Below are 7,334 nucleotides of genomic sequence, written 5' to 3' on the forward strand. Positions count from 1 at the left end.
CATGTCATCAAGAAAACATTGCTACTCACTGTATATCAATGCATAGGCCTGTATCGCTAGCCTAGTATAGGCTACTTCTTCCTTGTATAGGTGAGGGAGGATTCTCTGTGATGGGGTGTATGCTAGCGTACAGCTTGCTTCAAATCTGGCATTGGGAACAAAGAAATACAATAGGCTACTCCCAAGACTAATTCTACTTCGCTAGCTAGCTAGTTTGTAGCCGGCTATTGACTGACAACAGTAGGGCAGCAACATGGTTGATCCTCGCAATCAATGACATCCCCGCAGCAGACAAACATTGCAACATGAGCATATTGAATGACTTGAGCGAGGTTCAAACAGCTAGTGAGCATTCGCAAAGAAAGTACTTAGCAGAAACAGTAAGCATAGCGAGTAACAGCTAGTTACAGCAGCAAGAGACACCAGCGCATGCGTGTGCGTGAAATCCAGCATTGAGGAAGCATGTGTAGAACTGGTCAATTAAATAGACCGCATGTAAGTCGTGTGTCAATCCAATACTGGCAGTGCATAAAACTGGCGGCCCCATGCACTTACCACAAATTCCTTGTTTTGCTAAGTTCACCGTATTGTACATTGCTCTCCGTTACTCTTTTTTTGCATGGTCATTAGCACAGTATGCATGATCCCAATTTTAGCTTCAAGATGCCGGCAATTAAAAGTAGATGATGCTGATTTATTGGCACACTGAACTACGTCGCGCGCCGTAGTTTACAAACTCAGTGGATAGTGCTAAAACATTGAGGTCATATTTGATTTCTGCCATATTTATGCACGTTCGCCATTGGTGCAATATCCGCTAATGTGATCAACTGATGCCACCTCACTCGAGTTTCCCTTCTGAACTGGCTACGCTTTAGAACATTGATTGATCGATTGATTTATAATTTAATGTAGAATGAAATCGTTAACCTCGCCATTGAAGTGGGAATAGCTGTGCAATGCTTAACGAGTGGGATTGACACCAAACTATCGTCCAAATCCCTGGGAATGGATTATGCAAAGAAGGCCTAATATCAGGCCAGTCTGCTGGCTCTCCTAGCTAGGATGTGAGAGAGTTCAGATGGAATACTCTGCCCTGAGTGACATAAATAAAGAGCATGACAAAGGAACAGAAAAGAGGGGATGGATGGAGAGGACATGTGAATGTTGGCTACTGGAGGGTAATTAAATGGTTTAATAGGTTCATTATGGTGCATTCTTTGGCTGTAGATACATCATCACCCAGACCAAGGCTGTGTACTATTGATCCTCTTATCTTCCACCCCCTCATCTGCCACCTGCTAACACAATACACCAGGAGGAGCTCCTGGATCCTTTAGACCTGCATCTGTTTGAATCACGTGGCTCCAGACCTTTGGATCCCCCCAGCACTCTTTGGGGTGTTCCCTTAAAACTGAAGTATGTGTTCAGGGCAGGGTAGTGTTGTGGGCAGCACGCCTGTGAAACTGGGCTCTCATAGGTAGGGCCTTGGATGAGGTCAGGGTTCAGGCCAGGGCTCTTGCTCTGGGGTTGGGGTTAGTGGTGGGATAGTTTCGGAGCGCTCTCTTCTAGAGGGAATAAACTAGGTGGGAGAGGTTGTTGAGTGGAGTGTTCACCTCCAATGCCTTTGATACACTTAGCATAATGCTAGCTAGCGCTTAAAGCCCATCCAAACTCATGCATCCTTCACTGCCCTCTTGGTCATTGTGTCCAGTGTCCTCTCCCCACTGGAATCCCATCATAGTGAGACTCTTTGGAGCACAGTCACAAAGACTGGAGAAGCTAATCTGGCAACCCCCTCTGTTGCCCCTGTAACCCTTCCCAACCACCAATTATAAACAGTGCTGCACCGCAAACCTGTCTTTCAAAGAGTTGAAGTTGTGTATGGCGGTGTGTGCTTGTGTGCGGGTGCACGTACGTACTGGAGACGCAGCAAGAATTTCAGTCATATCTTTAAAAGCTTTTCACAGTGTACAGGAAAGACCCTGAGCCTGTGTGTGCTGTGTGGGTATTAATTTGAGGTGATTACCTTACCTTTACCTTCGCAGGGCCTCTGTGGTGGAGCAGCAGCTCCTGGGCTGGACCCTAGCTAGCAATCACTGCCTGGGGCTTAATTTACATGGTCTGTCTGTGGGGGGGATGCTTCTGTTTGTTCCTGGCTGCGTTTTATGGCAGCGTAGCCTCTCCACCCCAGTGCTTAATGAGATGTTTACATAGAGTAGGGTGTGGGAACGGGGCCCATATGCTCTAGTGTTAGATGACAGGGACAGGCTTTGTGTTAAGGGGTTTAACGAGTCAAATCAAAGCCCTCCGTTCGTACTGGTGATTCTCTTTAGAACTAGTCAGAAAGCCACCTTTTCTGTACTCATCATAGCCCTGGAGCTTCCATACACTTCTATTCTCCCCTCTCCTAGGATTCACCATGCTAACGTAATGTACATAATGGGAGGAAGGACTTCCGTTCAATGTAATAATTTTCTAGACAACCATACATTTCATATAAAACAATGGTATTCAACTTGGTTGGTCTAAAAATGTTTTTAGTTTTCATTGTATACTCTGTGGGTTAAATTGGGATTTTGTAGTTCATTTAAAATAAAAAATGTTGCTGCATTTTTTTAGGATACATGTGAAATAACAAATATTTTGCCAAATAATGTATACTTTTTTTGTTTAATACATTTGAAATACATTCCAACATATATTACAGAATGTATTTAAAATGTATATATAAATGTATGGAAAATGTATATCACAATAAATGTTAAATGCATGGGGAAATAATGTATTTTAGAATATATTGTCACATGTATTTATCGATATATTTGGTATTTTAAAATGTATTTGGAAATGCTTTATAAAATATATTTCAATATTCATTTAAATAATATATATATATTAAAATGTATGGTAAATCAAAACAAATTGGCCAAATCAAATTGTTACAAAATGGTCACCGTCTAATCAATGAAACTTTAGTAAGCTCTTTGATATCACATGCAGTTTTGTCAGTCTTATTAAGACTGCAGAACTGACAGCGTAGAGGTTAAGCTTTTTGTCATAGAACACAATATAAGATAACTGACATGATAATTAATCTCATGGGAAGCCAAAAAGCACTAATTTAGACAAAGCCACGCCCCCAATAAGCCACGCCTCCAAGTATTCTAATCGGCTGCCGCTGCTACAATATATTTAGCCAAAATGCATTTTTATTGTACTTGACACATACCAAATGACTACTAAAATGTCTGCAAACATGATACATTATGATGATACACTTTCATGTGAATATGACAAATAAACAAATCAACTTGACGAGAGCAATGCAACCAACTTCCAACGGGTAGAACTTAACATGTACTGGGTCATTCCACGAAATGAGTGTATTTTGCGTCCTCTTTCGATATGTTAAGTAGAGTGCCCTTTAATATAGACCACATGGAGAATTCAATTAATCAGATTTTCATTCTGAATAAAGACTTGCTAAAGTGCCAAAATTCAGCATTTTGACATGTCCCTTGGTGCACCCTCTGTGACTTCTAGGAAGATTTTAACCCACTAACCCCCAAAATACTCAAAGTTTTCACCATCATTGTAAAGCCCTAGTTATTTAGTTGCTTTGAAAAAGTTATTCCTGGAGATGATTATTTATTTCATGTGATTAGTGATTCATTTATGCCTGTCGCTCATTTTAAGGTCAACCTGGTATGTGAACTGAACTCTCGTTTTAATATGGTGAAACTATTCCTTTTTAAACATTTATTTCATAAGAAACATTGAACATCTAATAGTCAAATCATAGTGTAAAAGCAGGTGAGCTTTTACTGGTGTTTTGTGGTGAAAAACTGTTACTCATAGACAGACTAGAAATCTTTTAACAATTATATATATTTTTGCAAATCTTGCATTCAATTGCCCCTCCCTCCCACACAAAAAGCTTCCATTCTCCCTGTCACAAGGGGATTCATGGCTGAGGGCCGTTCGAGTGTCACACTCTGGCTCCGGGACTTGTATTTTGAGTCAGGGTGTGTTCGTTTTGTTGGGTTTTGGGTAGGTTATGTTGTGTTATTGGGTGTGTTTGGTTTTGTTGGTTTTGATTAGTCATGTGACTCCCAATCGGAGGTAACGAGTGTCAGCTGTCGGCTCGTTATCTCTGATTGGGAGCCATATTTAAACTGTGTGTTTTCACCTTGTGTTTGTGGGTTTTTGTTCCGTGTTCAGTCTTTGTACTGTTGGACTTCACGTTTCGTCGTTGTTTATTGTTTTTCGTGTTGCACTTTATTAATAAAGTCATGTTCACTTCAAACGCTGCGCTTTGGTCTACTCCCTTTGAAGACGGTCGTGACAGAAAAACCCACCACAAAAGGACCAAGCAGCGCGTCCAGGAGCAAAGGGTCTGGACATGGGAGGAACTGTTGGACGGTAAAGGGTCCTGGACTTGGGAGGAGATCCTGGATGGTATGGATCGCCGACCATGGAGCGAGACGGTGGAGAGGCGACGGCGAGAGGAGCAACGGCATCAGCAGGGCCATCGTCGGAAGGACGAGAGGCAACCCCAAAAAAAATTTGGGGGGGGGCACATGGCTTGGGCGCCTGGGCAGCAGGAGGCTGCCACAGGGAGATGTGGAGAGAAGGCTATCGGATTACGGGAGCCATTGGCGAGTAGAGGGAGGGAAGTTGTTGTGGCACGGCGTGAGAGACTGAGGTGTGTTACCAGTCCGGTCCGGCCCGTTCCTGATCCCCAGTTAAGGCCAGTGGTGTGTGTTCCCGGTACGGACCGGCCTGTTCCTACTCCACGCACCAGGTCCACGATGTGCGTCACCAGCCCAGCCCGGCCTGTTCCTGCTCCACGCACGAATCCTACGGGGTGCGTCACCAGTCCAGCCCGGCCTGTTCCTGCTCCACGCACGAAGCCTACGGGGTGCGTCGCCAGCCCAGCCCGGCCTGTTGCTGCTCCCCGCACTAGCCCTGAGATGCGTGTCCTCAGCCCGGGACCACCAGTTCCGGCCCCACGCATCAGGCCTACAGTGCGTCTCAGCCGGCCAGAGTCTGCCGTCTGCCCAACGGCGCCTGAACTGCCCGTCTGCCCAACGGCGCCTGAACTGCCCGTCTGCCCAACGGCGCCTGAACTGCCCGTCTGCCCAACGGCGCCTGAACTGCCCGTCTGCCCAACGGCGCCTGAACTGCCCGTCTGCCCAACGGCGCCTGAACTGCCCGTCTGCCCAACGGCGCCTGAACTGCCCGTCTGCCCAACGGCGCTTGAACTGCCCGTCTGCCCAACGGCGCTAAAGCCGCCCGTCTGTACTGAGCCTGCAAAGCCGCCCGTCTGCCATGAGCCTTCAGAGCCGTCCGCCAGACCGGAGCCGCTAGAGCCTTCCGCCAGACAGGAGCCGCTAGAGCCTTCCGCCAGACAGGATCAGCCAGAGCCTTCCGCCAGACAGGATCAGCCAGAGCCTTCCGCCAGACAGGATCAGCCAGAGCCTTCCGCCAGACAGGATCAGCCAGAGCCTTCCGCCAGACAGGATCAGCCAGAGCCTTCCGCCAGACAGGATCAGCCAGAGCCTTCCGCCAGCCATGAGCAGCCAGATCCGTCAGCCAGCCACGAGCAGCCAGATCCGTCAGCCAGCCATGAGCAGCCAGATCCGTCAGCCAGCCAGAGCAGCCAGATCCGTCAGCCAGCCATGAGCAGCCAGATCCGTCAGCCAGCCATGAGCAGCCAGATCCGTCAGCCAGCCATGAGCAGCCAGATCCGTCAGCCAGCCATGAGCAGCCAGATCCGTCAGCCAGCCATGAGCAGCCAGATCCGCCAGAGCCGTCCAGCCAGGATCCGCCAGAGCCGTCCAGCCAGGATCCGCCAGAGCCGTCCAGCCAGGATCCGCCAGAGCCGTCCAGCCAGGATCCGCCAGAGCCGTCCAGCCAGGATCCGCCAGAGCCGTCCAGCCAGGATCCGCCAGAGCCGTCTAGCCAGGGTCCGCCAGAGCCGTCCAGCCAGGGTCCGCCAGAGCCGTCCAGCCAGGATCCGCCAGAGCCGTCCAGCAAGGATCCGCCAGAGCCGTCCAGCCAGGATCCGCCAGAGCCGTCTAGCCAGGATCTGCCAGAGCCGTCCAGCCAGGATCCGCCAGCCAGCCAGGATCCGCCAGAGCCAGCCAGCCAGGATCCGCCATTCAGTCCGGTGCTGCCCCTTATCCTGGTGCTGCCTCTTATCCTGGTGCTGCCCCTTAGTCCGGTGCTACCCCTTAGTCCGGTGCTGCCCCTTAATCCAGGTGGGTTAAATTGGAGGGTGGTCATTTGGAGGAGGCTACGAGAGTGGGTAGTGACTATAGTGGGGTGGTGGTCAAGCCCGGAGCCGGAGCCGCCTCCGAGGAGCAACACCCACCCAGCCCTCCCCTATTGTGGGGTTGTGAGGCGCGGTCGCAGTCCGCGCCTTTAGGGGGTACTGTCACACTCTGGCTCCGGGACTTGTATTTTGAGTCAGGGTGTGTTCGTTTTGTTGGGTTTTGGGTAGGTTATGTTGTGTTATTGGGTGTGTTTGGTTTTGTTGGTTTTGATTAGTCATGTGACTCCCAATCGGAGGTAACGAGTGTCAGCTGTCGGCTCGTTATCTCTGATTGGGAGCCATATTTAAACTGTGTGTTTTCACCTTGTGTTTGTGGATTTTTGTTCCGTGTTCAGTCTTTGTACTGTTGGACTTCACGTTTCGTCGTTGTTTATTGTTTTTCGTGTTGCACTTTATTAATAAAGTCATGTTCACTTCAAACGCTGCGCTTTGGTCTACTCCCTTTGAAGACGGTCGTGACATCGAGTGAATTTTTCCCATATTTAGTAAATTCCCACTTAGTTAAAAACGCTCCATAACACTGCTAACCATCCACTGTAGAGCCATATAATACCACTCATTGGAAGCACAAGACCTAGACCTACAATTTGACATATTGTGGAGTGTTGTACGATGTATAGTTTTTGTTCAAACCGATCTTGGACACTATATTTTTTTCATTTTCATTATTTAATTAAGAGAGGCACTTATTATGGTATATATATATATATATTGAAATGGGAACACATGTTTTTTATGAAGTTGAACATGTGCTCTTTATGACAGAAAGTTAAAATTAGGTAAAATCTAAAGTTTATTTTTTTACTCACCATCACAATTTAAATGATGTCACTGCCAAAGTTTTGGCTTGGTGGACAAAACATTTTTCTACATTGATCAATGCGTAAAGAGTAATTAAGGTTAACCACTTTGGTAACCCTGTAGATTAGATGACATAGCCATGCATTTCTGGAATATTGTCAGGCATTACAGTGGCTTGCGAAAGTATTCATCC

This window comes from Coregonus clupeaformis, chromosome 29 (assembly GCF_020615455.1).
Source record: "Coregonus clupeaformis isolate EN_2021a chromosome 29, ASM2061545v1, whole genome shotgun sequence".
Taxonomy (NCBI): domain Eukaryota; kingdom Metazoa; phylum Chordata; class Actinopteri; order Salmoniformes; family Salmonidae; genus Coregonus; species Coregonus clupeaformis.